The sequence below is a fragment of the Schistocerca serialis genome, chromosome 1, assembly GCF_023864345.2.
Source record: "Schistocerca serialis cubense isolate TAMUIC-IGC-003099 chromosome 1, iqSchSeri2.2, whole genome shotgun sequence".
Taxonomy (NCBI): domain Eukaryota; kingdom Metazoa; phylum Arthropoda; class Insecta; order Orthoptera; family Acrididae; genus Schistocerca; species Schistocerca serialis.
Genome location: NC_064638.1, coordinates 143,255,866 through 143,273,375, shown reverse-complemented (window position 1 = coordinate 143,273,375; position 17,510 = coordinate 143,255,866). Strand labels below are relative to the sequence as shown.

Sequence of the window (17,510 nt, the reverse complement as noted above, 5' to 3'; positions counted from 1 at the left end):
ATGCAGTCCTGATTGTGGCGCTCACCTGCACGGCGCCAAACACGCATACGACCATCATTGGCACCAAGGCAGAAGCGACTCTCATCGCTGAAGACGACACGTCTCCATTCGTCCCTCCATTCACGCCTGTCGCGACACCACTGGAGGCGGGCTGCACGATGTTGGGGCGTGAGCGGAAGACGGTCTAACGTTGTCCGGGACCGTAGCCCAGCTTCATGGAGACGGTTGCGAATGGTCCTCGCCGATACCCCAGGAGCAACAGTGTCCCTAATTTGCTGGGAAGTGGCGGTGCGGTCCCCTACGGCACTGCGTAGGATCCTACGGTCTTGGCGTGCATCCGTGCGTCGCTGCGGTCCGGTCCCTGGTCGACGGGCACGTGCACCTTCCGCCGACCACTGGCGACAACATCGATGTACTGTGGAGACCTCACGCCCCACGTGTTGAGCAATTCGGCGGTACGTCCACCCGGCCTCCCGCATGCCCACTATACGCCCTCGCTCAAAGTCCGTCAACTGCACATACGGTTCACGTCCACGCTGTCGCGGCATGCTACCAGTGTTAAAGACTGCGATGGAGCTCCGTATGCCACGGCAAACTGGCTGACACTGACGGCGGCGGTGCACAAATGCTGCGCAGCTAGCGCCATTCGACGGCCAACACCGCGGTTCCTGGTGTGTCCGCTGTGCCGTGCGTGTGATCATTGCTTGTACAGCCCTCTCGCAGTGTCCGGAGCAAGTATGGTGGGTCTGACACACCGGTGTCAATGTGTTCTTCTTTCCATTTCCAGGAGTGTATTTTGTTGCCTCCCACCTACAAAAGGATAAATGATGATCGCGTTAAAATAAGAGAAATAGAAGTCCGCATCGAAAGATTTAAGTGTACTTTTTTCCTAAGTGCTCTTACAGAGTGGAAGGTAGAGGAATAGTCTGAAAGTGAATGAACCCTCTGTCAGGATGTGAAGTAACGGCTGCTTCTCTTCAAAGCGTAACTTCCTATATTACTCAGTTTTTTAGCTGAATCTAAAGCAACTATGCTTGTACAATCTGCAAAGGGGAAAAGCGTTAATGTTATGTGCAATTATCTAAGGGAGGTCATTAAGATGTACACTTATGGAAAAAATATTACAACACCATAAAGTAATTAATGAAGAGTGATGAAATTTCTGGAATACATTTGTCTAGGTAACATATTTAAGTGATAAGCATTGCAACATTATAGGTTAGTGAAAGTGAGAGATTTGCCATTGCAGATGTGAAATGCCAGTACATTAATAACCGTTGTAACCACCAGAAAGTCGAATGCAAGCATGCAAACGCGCATGCATTGTGTTCTGTAGGTGCCGGATGTTAGTTTCGTGGATGGCGTTCCATGCCTATTGCACTACGTTGGCCAATACAGGGACAGTTAGTACTGTATGTGGATGATGCTGGAGTTGTCCGATGAAGTCCCATATGTGTTCGATTGGAGACTGAACTGGTGATCGAACTGGGCAAGTCAACATGTCGACACACTGTAGAGCGTATTGGGTTACAGCACTGGAATGTGGACGAGCGTTATCCTGTTGTGAAACAGGCCCTGGAATGCTGTTAATAAATGGCAGCACAACTGGTCGAATCACCACATTTATTCCAGCCTAATGACAAGCGCCAGCACGAAGATGAGGAATGCAAGAGCAGACAGGGCTGTGAGACGACGTCAGTCAATAGCACGTTGACTAGGACCGCACCACGACAGGAGCGGCCTCCTACAAGAAGAGAATATAAGCACCGCTTCTGCCAGCCTCGGCAGGACATTATTAGACCGGCACTAGCAGACCAGGACAGTAGAACAGCCCTCATCCTAACTGTTATACTGAAGCAAATGCCTTATATTAATTGCTTGTATGGACATTGTGCAAGCTTACTGTGGTGTCACCGCCAGACACCACACTTGCTAGGTGGTAGCCTTTAAATCGGCCGCAGTCCGTTAGTATACGTCGGACCCGCGTGTCGCCACTATCAGTGGTTGCAGACCGAGCGCCGCCACACGTCAGGTCTAGAGAGACTTCCTAGCACTCGCCCCAGTTGTACAGCCGACTTTGCTAGCGATGGTTCACTGACAAAATACGCTCTCATTTGCCGAGACGATAGTTAGCATAGCCTTCGGCTACGTCATTTGCTACGACCTAGCAAGGCGCCATTACCAGTTGCTATTATTGATACTGAATTATGTACAGTCAAGAGCGACGCTCATCATTAATGGATTAAAGTTAAGTATTCCACCAGCTACGTCCGTTTTTCAAAAGTCTAAATTCCTTGTCCTGTTCCAGACCTCACGCCAGTCTGCGTGAGCTAAAACGCATGCCTTTCGGCTTCCTCTAGTATCCGGTGTTGGCTCTCCTGCCAACCCACAACACTTACTACTTCCTTTTATAACTTGAGCAATAAAAATGGCAAGGTATTGTTAATCAGAACACAAGGATAAGTTGTGATCTAAATGACAAAAGATTTATTTGACTAAAGAACTGTCACACAAACATTTTCATTTGACAAACGCTTTCACTAACATGGGGTCTATGGTGGACAAACTGATCAGCAGGTGATCGACACACGACACTAACCAGAACACTAATCGCTTTACCTGACTTCATACACGTGAATCCAGGTTATGGCACAAAAGCTATGCCACCATAAAGCATCTATACTCTACTACTCAGAGAAAGAAAAATATGGTTCGGTAGAACAGGGTGCTCAGAAACATATGTTGGAGCCCTACATTGTAGCAGCAGAACTTTACCCTTCTGCTGGTCAAGGCGGCACACCACGATGCATTCAGCTATTGAAGTCATGGATTGCCACAATCAGTTATTAATGGGACGCGCCCAAAAAATGTAAGTACGCAGTCTCGCATTCTGTTCATTCGGAAGACAGATACTTCCCTATGAGCCTCTGGAACCCCAGTGCATTCCAGTGTGCAGGTGGACTCGCTTGCTGGTCTGCCAAACCAATTCGACTCTGTGCCACGGCTATGCGTGATACAATATGTCAATTGTTTAGACGGGTGACTCAAGACAAATAAGCACACCCACGCATCACTCGTGTGCGTGATACTAGAAGCAGTACCCCTGACGGTTCAGAAGGTGACTGGCACAGGCTCTAAGTGGCACACTTACAAAGGACACAAGTCTCACTGCAGTTCTTTACTAGCGAAGTGCCAGTAGAGGAGTTTCTGTCCGCTTTCCTCTTCAGCTCAGTAGCAAAAGCCCATTTACATCTTAGACTTCACCCACTTTAGCACAAGCCAATCACAAGCTGGAGCACGACATTTGAAGCTCGGAGAGTAGCCCTTGCTCTGCATACACCGATTTGACCAATCAGAGACTTTAAAGTTAATTGGGAGAAAAGGAAAAAAGATTTAGCTTCGCGGCCTCTTTCCCACGAGTTTACGCTGGGTCTTTTGCTAACAACATGACCAGAATGGAACCACACCCTTCCAAAGAACGGCCATAAACTCGCTAAAAGCCTCGTGCTTTCACAAATATGTTTTGTAACAGAGCCTGGACATCTGGAAGTCAGTGACCTGTCCCACGGAAATTCACAGAACACTCACAATTGTCTTGTCGGCTTCCTGCGTAACAAGAGACCGTGCTCTGCTTTGCCAGCCGCTGGTGACCGAGCGGTTGTAGGCGCTTCAGTCTGGAACTGCGCGACCGCTACGGTCGCAGGTCCGAATCCCGCCTCGGGCATGGATGTGTGTGATTTCCTTAGGTTAGTTAGGTTTAAGTAGTTCTAAGTTCTAGGGGACTGATGATCTGAGATGTTAAGTCCCATAGTGCTCAGAGCCATTTTTAAACCATTTTGCTCTGCCTTATTGTCAGTCTACAATGCACCGGCCGTTGCAGCGGCGACTTCTCGGCGCTAGTCAGTCTACCTGGATGCGGATGCTGACCGACAGGCGCAAACCAACGTGTCTGCACAATGAGACCGTGGAACTCGGCCGTCTGGAAAGGTTTCCACCCAGGTTCCGCAGAATAAACGCGCTTCCCTCGGCCCACCGTCGCCATGCTTTTACTGTAGTCGTTTAAATTGGTACCCTATTCCTTTGAACACAGGTAAAGCTTACCGTTATTCCTTCCCTAGAGCACGCAAGCAAGAGTGTTAACTACTGCCCACCGTTTCATCATGATGTATGAAGTCAAATTGTAATAAAGATCATCTTCCCTAAGAACATAAAGTGGCATAACACCGAATCTGAAGTGAGAGTGCCCTACAATCCCTCAATTGTTTATAGCGAAAGACATTGTTTATTTGCATGTCGCCCATCGCTTGCGACACCATTGTAAACCAGAGTTAAGTATTGTCAGTCTACTTTATTGTAGTAAAAACCATTAATGTGATTTGCTTCAATTGTTGTACAGCTATCCAAGAAAGCAGCATCCTTTAGGCTCGCTATAAGACGGGAGTGGGCAGGACCCCACATTGGCGACGAGTTCTACGACAAACCCGGTACCTGGCGGCCACAGAATTCTTTGTATTTTGCTTGCGCCTTAATTTTCTCTTGTCTTTCCTTTGCAGGAGCAGTTACTTCCTTTAACAGTTTCTTTTGCTAACCCTTTGTTTTCAGAAGGGCACTGCAGAAATTTTCTTTGCTTTTGTACTCATTTTGCTTGTTTGTATTGTGTCTCTCTTGCATTTCTCTCTTCCAAAATGCCCACTCCGCCTATCCCGCCCCCTGCTTAGGCGCCACAGCCACAAGCGTTAGATGCCACACAGCTAATACAGGTGTTTCAGTTCCAGACACAGCAAATCTCCACCCTGCCCAACACGGTGCAGCAGCTACTGGCCAACGCTGCGCGCCCGACGAAACAAACACCACCTACAGCAACACCTACTGCCATACCGCCTTTTCGACAGTTTCGCGAACAGTACGAGGAATGGCTCGAGTGGTTGTCCCAGTTTGAAGTGCACCTCGTCGCCCACAACGTAGCAGGTAGTGTGAAACTTCCCTATCTATTTTCCACAGTAGGATGTGCAGTGTTCTCATTAATTCAGAAGTTGTTTCCAAACGCCAATCAAAGTGAACTTGCGTACGACCAAGTGATCGAGTCTCTAACTAATTATTATGACCAACAAGTGAATGTGGTAGCAGCTAAGTATCGATTCTTTAATTGCAAAAAAAAAAAAAACGGTCAGAACAAACTTATTGCAAGTCGATAACAGAGTTGCAGAGAGTGACAAGGAAATGCAAATTCAGATGTGCTTGCGGTGCTTTACATTCAGATGGTATGTTGCGTGATGCGATCGAGTACAATGTCCCTGATGTCAAACTCAGGGAACAGATTTTGAAACAGTCTGATCCATCATTTCAGCAGGTAGTACAAATATTAGATCAGTACGATTCAGATGCCCTGTCAGGCGATAAATTTGAGCAGCAGCTGTTTGCCGGGTTGCGTCCATTGTTCGCGATGTGCCCGTTCAGTGGCAGCTTGCGTTAGACACTCCGAGTAAACAACGCTCCACGCCGCGTAAGCAGTTCGCTAAACAAGCGGCTACACAGGCGAACAGAATTAAGTCTTGCCCTCAGTGTTATTCACGGAACATACCCCAAGACTGCCCTTCCCGACAAACTCATTGTTTCGCTTGTGGTAGGAAAGGACACGTACAATCCGTATGTTTGTAACAGAACAAACATAAGAATTCTGCCAACTTACAAAAATTTCGGCACAAGGCACATGTCTTTAATGCAGTATATTCACATTCTGCAACATGTATTAGCAAAACTCGCAAGCGTGCAGTTTCTTTAGTGATACGCAAGTCAAACAAACTTTGTGTTCTTTTACTTCTTTGTGAAAGATGTGTGAAATTGCAGTCGGACACAGGTGTCTCTCTTACATTGCTCAATCGTCACACATATGAACTGCTGGGCTCCCCACACCTGTCTAAAACAAGCAAGCAACTGACGGCTTATAATGGACGAAACATTCCCGTTCTGAGAACATGTACTTTGCCTGTCATGTATCGCTTGCATACGCAAACAGTGACTTTTACAGTGCTACAAGCACGCGATGGTGAGAACATATTTGGTCTTGATTGTTTTGATTTGATTTGCTTTAACATTGAGGAGAATGTGTTGGCATTGTCAGCATTCTATGCAGAAGATAGTGTAGCTAGCTTGCTTAAAAGAATTCCCGGAACTCTTTTCTGAAGGTTTGGGCAAAGCTCACAATTTTGTTGCACATATTAAAATGAAAGACAACGTTCAGCCGAAATTTTGCCGGGTCAGAATTGTTCCCATTGCATTACGGGACAAAGTCTCTGCTGAACTTAAGGAATTGCAAGATAGCAGAGTTACTGCGCCTACATCAGCTAGTCAATGGGCAAGTCAACCGGTTTTGCTTCCCAAATCTTCAGGTCGCATTCACCTCTGTTGACTTTTAAGTCTACAGTCAACCCACAAACTGAGATTGATACCCAGAGGATCTTATGGGCAGATTAGGCGCTGGAAACTACTTCTCAAAAATTGATTTGCACAATGCTTATCTCCAAATACCACTCGATGAAGAATTTCAAAAAGTGAGTGTAGTAAATACTCATTAGGGTTTGTTAAAATATTTGCGTTTGCCTTTTGACAGTGCTTCCGCACCCGCCATTACCCAACGGTATTTGGAACAGCTGACTGCTCAAGTGCCAAACTGTTCAAACTATTTGGACTATATTATCGTAGCAGGTCGTACACTTGAAGAACACATTGCAGATTTTCGTGCTTTGTTTCGTGTGTTATCCAAGGCAGGACTAAAGTGTAGACTGGACAAGTGTGATTTCTTAAACCTGAGTTGCAGCATCTTGGTCATGTCATAAACTGCCAAGGTGTACATCCTCTTCAGTCACATTTCTTAGCCATACGAGATTGCACAGTTCCTCGCAGTGTCACAGAACTGCAGTCGGTCTTAGGGAAAATGAACTATTATATTCGGTTCATACAGATTGCTGCGCAATTAGCGGCGCCATTGCATCGCTTGAGTCACAAGAATGTCACCTTTGTTTGGACAGATGAGTACCAAGTAGCTTTTCAAAAACTTAAAGATGCATTGCTCAGTGATCAAGGCTTAGTTCACTTTGATCCTGACCAACCAGTTGTATTGCAAGTTGACGCTTCCTCTAACGGAATCAGTGCAGTCCTTTCACTCAGATTTGCTGATATAGATAGACCCATCGCTTTCGCGTGAAAAGTGTCGTCCAAAGCTCAGTGTAACTATTCACAAATTGAGGAAGAGACATTGGCTATTGTGTATGGTTCAAATGACTCTGAGCACTATGGGACTCAACTTCTGAGGTCATTAATCCCCTAGAACTTAGAACTAGTTAAACCTAACTAACCTAAGGACGTCACACACATCCATGCCCGAGGCAGGATTCGAACCTGCGACCGGAGCGGTCTCGCGGTTCCAGACTGCAGCGCCTAGAACCGCACGGCCACTTCGGCCGGCTATTGTGTATGGTGTCACCAAATTCCACCAGGAATTGTATGGCAGAAAATTCTACTTAGTAACGGATCACAAGCCTTTGCAGTCCCTGTTTCATCCGACGAAACCAGTTCCTGTACTAACTGCCCAAAAACTGCTGAGATGGGCTTTGTTGTTGTGTCAGTACCAGTATGGGATTGTGTATCGTGCGACGGCTCAACATGGTAATGCCGACGCACTTTCAAGTCGTCCGATTGGCTCTGATAGAGACTTTGATGCTTCTGCTGATTCTTGTTGTCACATCGATGCTCAGGATTCTGAATTGCTTCAGTCTCTTGCCCTGAACTACAGGAAAATTGCACAGGCCACGGAAGCTAGTTAAGATTTGAACATTTTGCTAAAATACATTCGCACGTCTTGGCCTCGTTCCTTGCATAGCATAAAGAACTCCGTAGTTCGCCGGTAGATTGCACGTCGGCATGGCCTCGCTGTACAGCAAGATCTGATTCTTGTTCAAAATGACGGTGGACAGTCACGTGAGCTGATCCCTAAAGCTTTGCAAAGAGGAGTGTTGCAGCTACTTCACCAAGCACACTAGGGCATTGTTCGTACGAAACAGTTGTTTCGTCGGCACTGTTCTTGGCAGGGTATGGACACCCAAATAGAACAGATGACTTCACAGTGTCACGCATGTCCGGAAAATGAGTCCGCTCCACCACAAAAACTGTCCGCTTGGCCTAAGTCGCAATCACTATAGCAAAATGTGCACACAGACTTTGCTGGACCTTTTTCGAACACTCGTTGGTTGATTGTGGTTGACTCGTATAGCAAGTTCCTTTTTGCTGTGCCAATGAACTCGACAACGTCACGTAGCACAATTCAGGTATTGTCCTCTATTTTTTTTTTTTTTTTTTTTTTTGCCTCGAAGGCTTACCTGAAGTCATAGCGTCAGACAACGGCCCTCACTTCACGTCTAATGAATCTGAAAGATTCTGTGAACGCAATGACATACAGCACCCAACTAGTGCACCGTTCCATCCACAGTCAATCGGCGAAGCGGAACGTTTTGTCAGAACCTCCCAGAAGCAGATGACCAAACTTCGCTCAGCACACACCATAGATCAAGCAGTGCAGCTGTTTCTCGCATCCTATCGTTCGCACCCAAGAGATGGACTACCGCCGGCGGAACTGCTTCACGGCGGCAACCATCGGACACTGCTCCATCTTCTCCACCCTCCTCAGCATCCGGGGCCGAAGGAAGGCCGCAACTATCGCTTCACGCCGCCTGATATTGTCTTTTACAGAGTTTTTAAGGGGCAGCAGAAGATGGGCACCAGGCGAGATCGTCCGTCGTCTTGGCGTTTTGATGTAACTTATTTCAGGCCCAGACGGCTTGCAGCGCTGACATCAAAATCAATTTCTCCTCTGTCACGTGTACGATGGTCTTTGAGTGTCTCTTCACAAGATTCAAGGAACTAGAGGACAGGGCAGCCACAGCAGCCGCCAGAGGGTGTCATCACGACGCCTCGGGACGACCCCATGGAGACGGAGCCTCCTCCGCCTTCTCTCGTCCTAGCGATGGAGCTGGACCCGCAGACACCGCAGCAGTCGCCGCCTTCTTCATCTAGTTCATGGCAGCAGGAGGTGGACGTGTACGCTTCTTGCCGTTTTCCGGAGAACGTCTCCGCCAGAGCGAAGGCCGGATGACGGGGTACGGCTGGAAGCTTGACGTCCCCTGCAGCCACAGCTTCCGGTCCAGCAAAGCGGCCACACTCCTGCCTACCACGCCGTGGTCGCACTCACTACACGACGACTCTCCGTCGCTTTGGGGGGAGGTGGGGTGGGGGGAGGAATGTTCCGGCCTAACGACAAGCGCCGGCACGAAGATGAAGAACGCTAGAGTAGAACAGCCCTCATCCTTACTGTTGTACTGAGACAAGTGCCTAATTTTAATTGCTTGTATGGACACTGTATTTAGCAAAATACATTGACTACTTGTATGTCGCCCATCACTTGCGAGACCATTGTAAACCAAGGTTAATTATTGTCAATAATCTTCATTGTAATAAAAACCATTAATGTGATTCGCTTGAATTGTTGGATAGATATCCGAGAAAGCAGCATCCTTTAGGCACCCTAGAAAAGACGATTGGGCAGGATCTCACAACACTGACGTACAAATTTTGAGTCTGGGCGCGTGGTATAACCAAGAGAGAGCTCCCGCTCTCATACAAAATTGCACCCCTTACAGTAACTCAAGCTGTATGTCCAGTGCGACTAGTTCGCAGACAGGTTGGATGTACGCCCTAATTGGACTCCTTAAAACAAACACGCGGCCATCACTGGCACCGTGGCAGAACCAGCTTTCATCAGAAAACACAACAGACGTCCACTCTGCCCCTCAATGAGCCTTAGCTTGTCACCTCTGAAGTCGCAAATGGCGTTGGTTTGGGGACCGTGGAATGCACGCTACAGGGCGTCTGGGTCGGGGCTGTCCTTGAAGTAATCGATTAGCAACCACTGTGCCACTGTGTTGCCAACTGCTGCACAATTTGCTGCTGCAGATCCAGAACTCTGTGCCAGAGCAGTACGCCGAACACGATTGTGTTCCCTCCCAGCAGTGCCACGTGCCGTCCGGAGCCCAGTCTTCTTGTGACCGTACATTCTCGTGAACACGGCTGCTGCCAATCACGTAGAGAGGCTGCATTCCGGCCAATCTGCCGTATCGCAGAAGAAACATCCTTCTCGTAGCCCTGTTACAGGAGCTGTTTCAAAGTCAGAGAGGTGTTGATAATGGATTCTTTGTCGCCTTAAAGGCATTCTTGAGTAACATCATCTCACCACGTCCAATCTCAAAGGTAACTAAAGCTCAAGACCGTTACAGCGTGTGTTTAAAGGAAACCTGATTTGCATCCTAATAGTGGCGCCACTAGCGCCACGCTTATGCGACTGGTGAGAGATTTGGATAGATATCATCTTACAGATGTAATGCCACACATACCAACATTCGTTTGTGTCGTTTCTTTTACGTCAGTGTAATAGGAAAGGTGCAATTCTAACATTGAAGAATGAGGAACCCATGTTCAGTACTCCAGTCGCATACTGCACTTCGGCTAATGCAACTTAATGGCGCTTCAGGAAGACTGGTAGCGGTCAGTTGCCAAGCAGTTGTACTTCCTTCTTTTTTGCAGTGTTGTCAGCTCTTTACCCATTTACAGAGCTCTATTATGCGTGGCTGGCTGCACTGCCTCTGTCACTGCCATCTCTCAATCACAAGGTGTCTTGTTCGCGTAATAGCTTACTTCCGATTATTTGAGGGTGAAAAGCACCTTATAGTTTCCACTACTTGGAAACGACTACAGGGACAACAATCGTTTTGATCTCTTAGGGTCATTTTTGTTTCGCTTTCCTCCTTATTTCTGTATGTCTGCTCACATGCTTATCATCCATTAGATGTGAGAGCTTGTGGGATGATAGGCTTTACATCATTTTGTAGTAGGCACTAGATCTTGTTTTTATGTCCAAATACAGAACAATGAATTGCATCTTGTTCTCTCACCTGACACCTTGTCTTCTTGCGATCCACATAGTCAAAATTCTATCGCAAATCACGAAATGCTACCAATGGCCACAGATGTTTTGCCAGTATGTGCATTAAGACATATACAGGGTGTTTACAAATTATTTACACAAAAGAATCCGTTACTTCAGAAGTGTTTGGTATAGCACTGAATGCAGTATACCTTCAAGTTTTATTCCCCCTTAACCCTGTTATTTAACGACGTTCCCGCTAGGTGGCATGAGCGAATGAGTTACTCCAACTGCCGTCATGGAGTCGCATTACGGCGCAGTGTGTGCACAGTGCTGTTCATGGTTTCATGAATCCTAATCCGCTACTACAACTGCCGGCCGGAGTGACCGAGCGGTTCTAGGCGCTACAGTCTGGAACCACGCTCCTGCTACGGTCGCAGGTTCGAATCCTGCCTCGGGCATCGATGTGTGTGATGTCCTTAGGTTAGTTAGGTTTAAGTAGTTCTAAGTTCTAGGGGACTGATGACCTCAGAAGTTAAGTCCCATAGTGCTCAGAGCCATTTGAACCATTTTTCGCTACTACAATTCAGAGACACTTCAGGACTAATATCGCCAGCCACCACCTCATAGATGGATTGTCATTAATTAATACAACCGTTGCACCGACACTGGCTGTACATCACATAGGACGCTGGGTCCGAGTCGGCCAGCAGTCTCTCTGATGCAGCAATTGAGCAAGTCCAGCGGTCTTACATTCGTAGCCTTGGTATACCAACGAGACGTGCCAGCTTATAATGGAATTGGATATACCTAGTTTCACAGTGTGAAAGACATTACAGGAACGCCCGTTTTTCAAAACGTAAAAACTGGAACTGTTTGAAGCTTTAAGAGAAAGTGGCAAAGAAAAACGAGCTGAGTTGTGGGTAGCAATTTTCAACAAAATGCACATTGAAGATAATTTTCTTTATAACATTCCGTTCAGTGACGAAGGCACCTCCCACACCAGCAGCACAATGAATCGGCATAGTGCTCGGCTAAGGAGCGAGCAGAAATCACGTTACGTAATCGAATGTTTGTAAAGAAATAAAATAAAAACAAAAAAAAACTTGAAGGTATACTACATTCAGCGCTGCAACTTATTTACCTTTTTTACACTTACAGGTCACATTTGTATAACTAATTCACACTGAAGCGCTAAAGAAACTGGTATACGCGTGGGTATTCAAATACAGAGATATGTAATCAGGCAGAATACGACGCTGCGGTCGGCGGCCTATACAAGATAAGTGTCTATCGCAGTTGTTACATCGGTTACAATGGCAGGTTATCAGGTTTTAAGCGAGTTTGAAAGTGGTGTTAAAAGTCGGTGCACGAACGATGGGACACGGCATCTCCGAGGTAGCGATGAAGTGGGTATTTTCCCATACGACCATTTTACGAGTGTGCTGTGAATATATCATGAATCCGGTAAAACATTAAATCTCCCACATCGCAGCGGCCGGAAAAAGATCCTGCAAGAACGAGACCCACGACGAATGAAGAGAATCGTTCAGCGTGACAGAAGTGCGACCCTTCCGCAAATTGCTGCAGATGGGCCAGCAACAAATGTCAGAGTGCGAACCATTCAACGAAACATCATCGATATGGGCTTTCGGAGCCGAAGGTCCACTCGTATAGCCTTGATGACTGACTGCACGACACAAAGCCTTACGCCTCGCCTGGACCCGTCAACACCGCCATTGGACTGTTGACGACTGCAAAGATGTTGCCTGGTGGGACGAGTCTCGATTCAAATTGCATCGAGCGGATGGACGTGTACGGGTATGATGACAACCTCATGAATCCATAGACCCCGCATGTCAGCAGGGGGTATTCAAGCTGGTGGAGGCCCTGTAATGGGCGTGCGCAACTGGAGTGATATGGGATCCCTGATACTTCTAGAAATGACTCGTACATAAGCATCCTCTCTGATCACCTGCATCCATTCTTGTCCATTGTGCATTTCGACGGACTTCGGCAATTCCAGCAGGACAATGCGACACTCCATACATCCAGAATTGCTACAGAGTGGCTCCAGGAACAGTCTTCTGAGTTTAAACACTTCCGCTGACCACCAAACTCCCCAGACATGAACATTATTGAGCATATCTTGGATGCCTTGCGACGTGCTGTTCAGAAGAGATTTCCATCCCCTCGTACTCTACGAAATTATGGACAGCCTTGCAGGATTCATGGTGTCAGTTCCCTCCAGCACTACTTCCGACATTATTCCAGTCCATTCCACGTTGTGTTGGGCACTTCTTCGTGAACGCGGAGGCCCTACACGATATTAGGCAGGTGTACCAGTTTCTTTGGCTCTTCAGTGTATAAACACGCTGTGTGCTGTGTGGAGCCCTAGAAGATCTGAAAAGGAATCAGTGAGGTTGTTTGTGATGATACGTACACCAGTGGAGACACTAGCGTCTTTATACAGTTAAGTGCCTACACCAAGATTTTTCTCCCTCCTTTCCTTCGTTTCCATAATTATGCAAGACAACTTGAAGACCACACTACTCCACATAAATGCTCACTACAGTCTTCTCCCAGTGCATAGTACACTCAAATACACTTACACACATACAGCTGGCGCACCACAATGAGAACAGGAAAAGGGCTGTACAGACGTATATCATTTTGACCCACAAGCCTCCTGGCTGAATGAATACGCAAATAGTCAACAATTCTCAATAATTTGCGCAAACAATCATGCGCATAGGAACGTTATTTATTGTGGTGGTGCCGGCCGGAGTGGCCGTGCGGTTCTAGGCGTTACAGTCTGGAACCGAGCGACCGCTACGGTCGCTGGTTCGAATCCTGCCTCGGGCATGGATGTGTGTGCTGTCCTTAGGTTAGTTAGGTTTAATTAGTTCTACGTTCTAGGCAACTGATGACCTCAGAAGTTAAGTCGCATAGTGCTCAGAGCCATTTTTATTGTGGTGGTGGTAGGTACTAAGACATATGCCAAAGTACCTGCATCGAATAACTTTTACTCAACAAACTGAGCAGTGGCTGCTACAACTGATGTTTTCGAATACAGTTACCGGAGTCTTCATTACAATGCTTCCTAACTACGGAATTTTTATTTTTATTTGTTGAATTCCTAGTTGCTTCCCAAATTAGTTACTATTTAATTAGGAAACAAAAAACTCAGGTATCTTGCAAATTGAAGTCCAACATATTCTTGTATCTTCATAAACTTCACTAATAATTTGTCGGAACAGTGACCTAAAATCTGTCGGACTCTTTCGGAGCAGTGCGAGTTTCTGCTTTCATAATCGCCTGCATTTTACAAAAAACACTACCGTCAGGCAAAATACTGTTTTTGCAACACGGCTTAAAACAACGTCATTAAGAATAGGCGGTTCATCAGCCATCCATGCCACTACAGCAATTATCACGGTCAGGGTAATAAAGGAACCGTATTACTGCGTCTAATTTCTTCTTACAAGGCGCCGGCTGCAAGAGCAGTCTTCATCAGAAATGCCGCAATTAGCACGAGCGGACTTAATTACACGCAGGCGTAATTTGTCCTGTGTCTTTTTTTCCTATCAGTAATTTAGGTTCACATTACAGACCAGAGAAACTGGAATGCTTTGTTAGAAGCGTACACGTCTCAAACAGAATTCCATGCAGCATTATGTGCACACAGCAGCAATTGGTTAGTCCATACCGCACAGCAGCGAGGTGATAATAATTTCTGCTCTGAAACAGGGCAGTTTTCTTATCATTTCATAGAAACATCATGCATCTATCAACAAGCGTGAGCAACTCGATCGACAACATGTTTCATTACTAACTAGCTTTACCAAGCCACGCTTTGCTAGAAAAGAGAGACAAGAGAAAACACAGGTTCCTAATATGTATGGAGACTGCATATACTGTATCTCCTAATATCCTTTTCTCCCTATCTTTGTCACTCTCCCCCTTTCTATGTCCATCTCCTTCTATTTGCACGATATACGAGAGAGAACTGTCAGAGCATGTTCTTCGATAAGTGCCGATGTGATAAGGAAAACCACTCAATCCATGATAAGAAGACTACAGCACTGCATTGATAGCAATGGTCATCCTTCTGTAAATGGACGTTCGTGCCACCTTTGTGACCTTCCTTGACCTTCAAAGACCTTAGTGTTAGACATAATTGGATTTCTCTCGTTACCCACTGTCAGAAAATATGTATCAAACCATAGCATCCCACTGAAAGAAAAAAAGTTGACCTTCATATCTCTGTAGCGACCCCACCTAACACCAAAAAACCAGCATCATATCATGTCCCCCATATTATGTCCCATAAATTTTTCAGTTCTTATCACACTTTCGGAGTTATTCTTGGTGGCAGTAGTTAGTGACTCACCCTGTATACAGGGTGGTCTATTGATAGTGACTGGGCGAAATATCTCACGAAATAAGCATCAAATGAAAAAACGACAAAGAACGAAACTTGTCTAGCTTGAAGGGGGAAACCAGTTGGCGCTATGGTTGGCCTCCTAGATGGCACTGCCATATGTCAGACGGAATTCAACTGGATTTTTTAAAAACAGAAACCCCTGTTTTTTATTACATATTCGTGTAGTACGTAAAGAAATATGAATGTTTTAGTTGGACCACTTTTTCGCTTTGTGATAGATGGCGCTGTAATAGTCACAAACATATGGCTCACAATTTTAGACGAACAGTTGGTAACAGGTAAATTTTTTAAACTAAAATACACAACGTAGGTACGTTTGAACATTTTATTTCGGTTGTTGCAATGTGATACATGTACCTTTGTGAACATATCATTTCTGAGAACGCATGCTGTTACAGCGCGATTACCTGTAAATACCACATTAATACAATAAACGCTCAAAATGATGTCCGTCAACCACAATGCATTTGGCTACGTGTAACGACATTCCTCTCAACAGCGAGTAGTTCGCCTTCTGTAATGTTCGCACAAGCATTGACAATGCGCTGACGCATGTTGTCAGGCGTTGTCGGTGGATCACGACAGCAAATATCCTTCAACTTTCCCCACAGAAAGAAATCTGGGGACGTCAGATCCGCTGAACGCGCGGGCCATGGTATGGTGCTTCGACGACCAATCCACCTGTCATGGAATATGCTATTCAATACCGCTTCAACCGCAAGCCAGCTATGTGTCGGACATCCATCATGTTGGAAGTACATCGCCATTATGTCATGCAGTGAAACATCTTTTAGTAACATAGGTAGAACATTATGTAGGAAATCAGCATACATAGCACCATTTAGATTGCCATCCATAAAATGGGGGACAATTATCCTTCCTTCCATAATGCCGCAGCGTACATTAACCCGCCTAGGTCACTGATGTTCCACTTGTGGCAGCCATCGTGGATCTTCCGTTGCCCAATAGTGCATATTATGCCGGTTTACGTTACCGCTGTTGGTGAATGACGCTTCGTCGCTAAATAGAACGCATGCAAAAAATCTGTCATCGTCCCGTAATTTCTCTTGTGCCCTGTGGCAGAACTGTGCACGACGTACCAAATCGTCACCATGCAATTCCTGGCGCATAGAAGTATGGTACAGGTGCAATCGATGTTGATGTTGTAAGTAGGCTGTTTAGGTTATCTTATTGGTAACGCCACGTAGCGCTCTGTATGAAAATCACTGGCTGTGCTGTGTGCAGTCTGTGGCTAGTTGGCATTGTTGTCTGCCATTGTAGTGTTGGGCAGCTGAATGTTAACAGCGCGTAGCGTTGCGCAGTTGGAGGTGAGCCGCCAGCAGTGGTGGATGTGGGGAAGTGAGATGGTGGATTTTTGAGAATGGATAACCTGGAGGTGTGTCCATCAGAAACAGTAGATTTGTAAGAATGGATGTCATGAACTGCTATATATATTATGACTATTAAGGTAAATACATTTTTTGTTCTCTATTAAAATCTTTCATTTGCTAACTATGCCTATCAGTAGTTGGTGCCTTCCATAGTTTGAATCTTTTATTTAGCTGGCAGTAGTGGCGCTCGCTGTTTTGCAGTAGTTCGAGTAATGAAGATTTTTGTGAGGTAAGTGATTTGTGAAACGTATAGGTTAATGTTAGTCAGGGCCATTCTTTTGTAGGGATTACTGAAAGTCAAATTGCGTTGCGAAAAAAAATATTGTGTGTCAGTTTAAGCACAGTCTTGTACAATTTTTCTAAGGGGACGTTTCATATGGCGACCCTTAGCCGAGGATGCCTCACTGGACTCTGCTGATTTTTTCTTGTAGTTTGTGCAATTAGTGTAGCTCTTGTTTATTGCTGGCGCGTAATTGTAGAGAGCATCTCCTTTGTAATTGCAGTCTTTCATTGCTGTACGGTAAAACAGTTGTGGCACGCATTTAGATTTGCACCAAGTATTTCGCAGCTGCGCTTGCAATTAACGAGATATTATTTTCAATGCTATGTTAATGTGTTTTCTTATTTTGCTCTTCAAATTGTGCTTTTCTGTGTTGTCGTGTGAAATATTGTGACAATAATGGCGTGTGAAAAACGTAAT

The 17,510-nt window shown here is 45.9% G+C and overlaps 1 protein-coding gene across 1 annotated transcript in view; it reads right to left on the bottom strand.

Annotated features, from left to right (window-relative positions):
- LOC126456945 (uncharacterized protein K02A2.6-like) overlaps positions 1 to 17,510 on the bottom strand; it is a 186,001-nt gene that overhangs the window by 134,811 nt on the left and 33,680 nt on the right. The gene's annotated exons all lie outside the window — the stretch shown is intronic.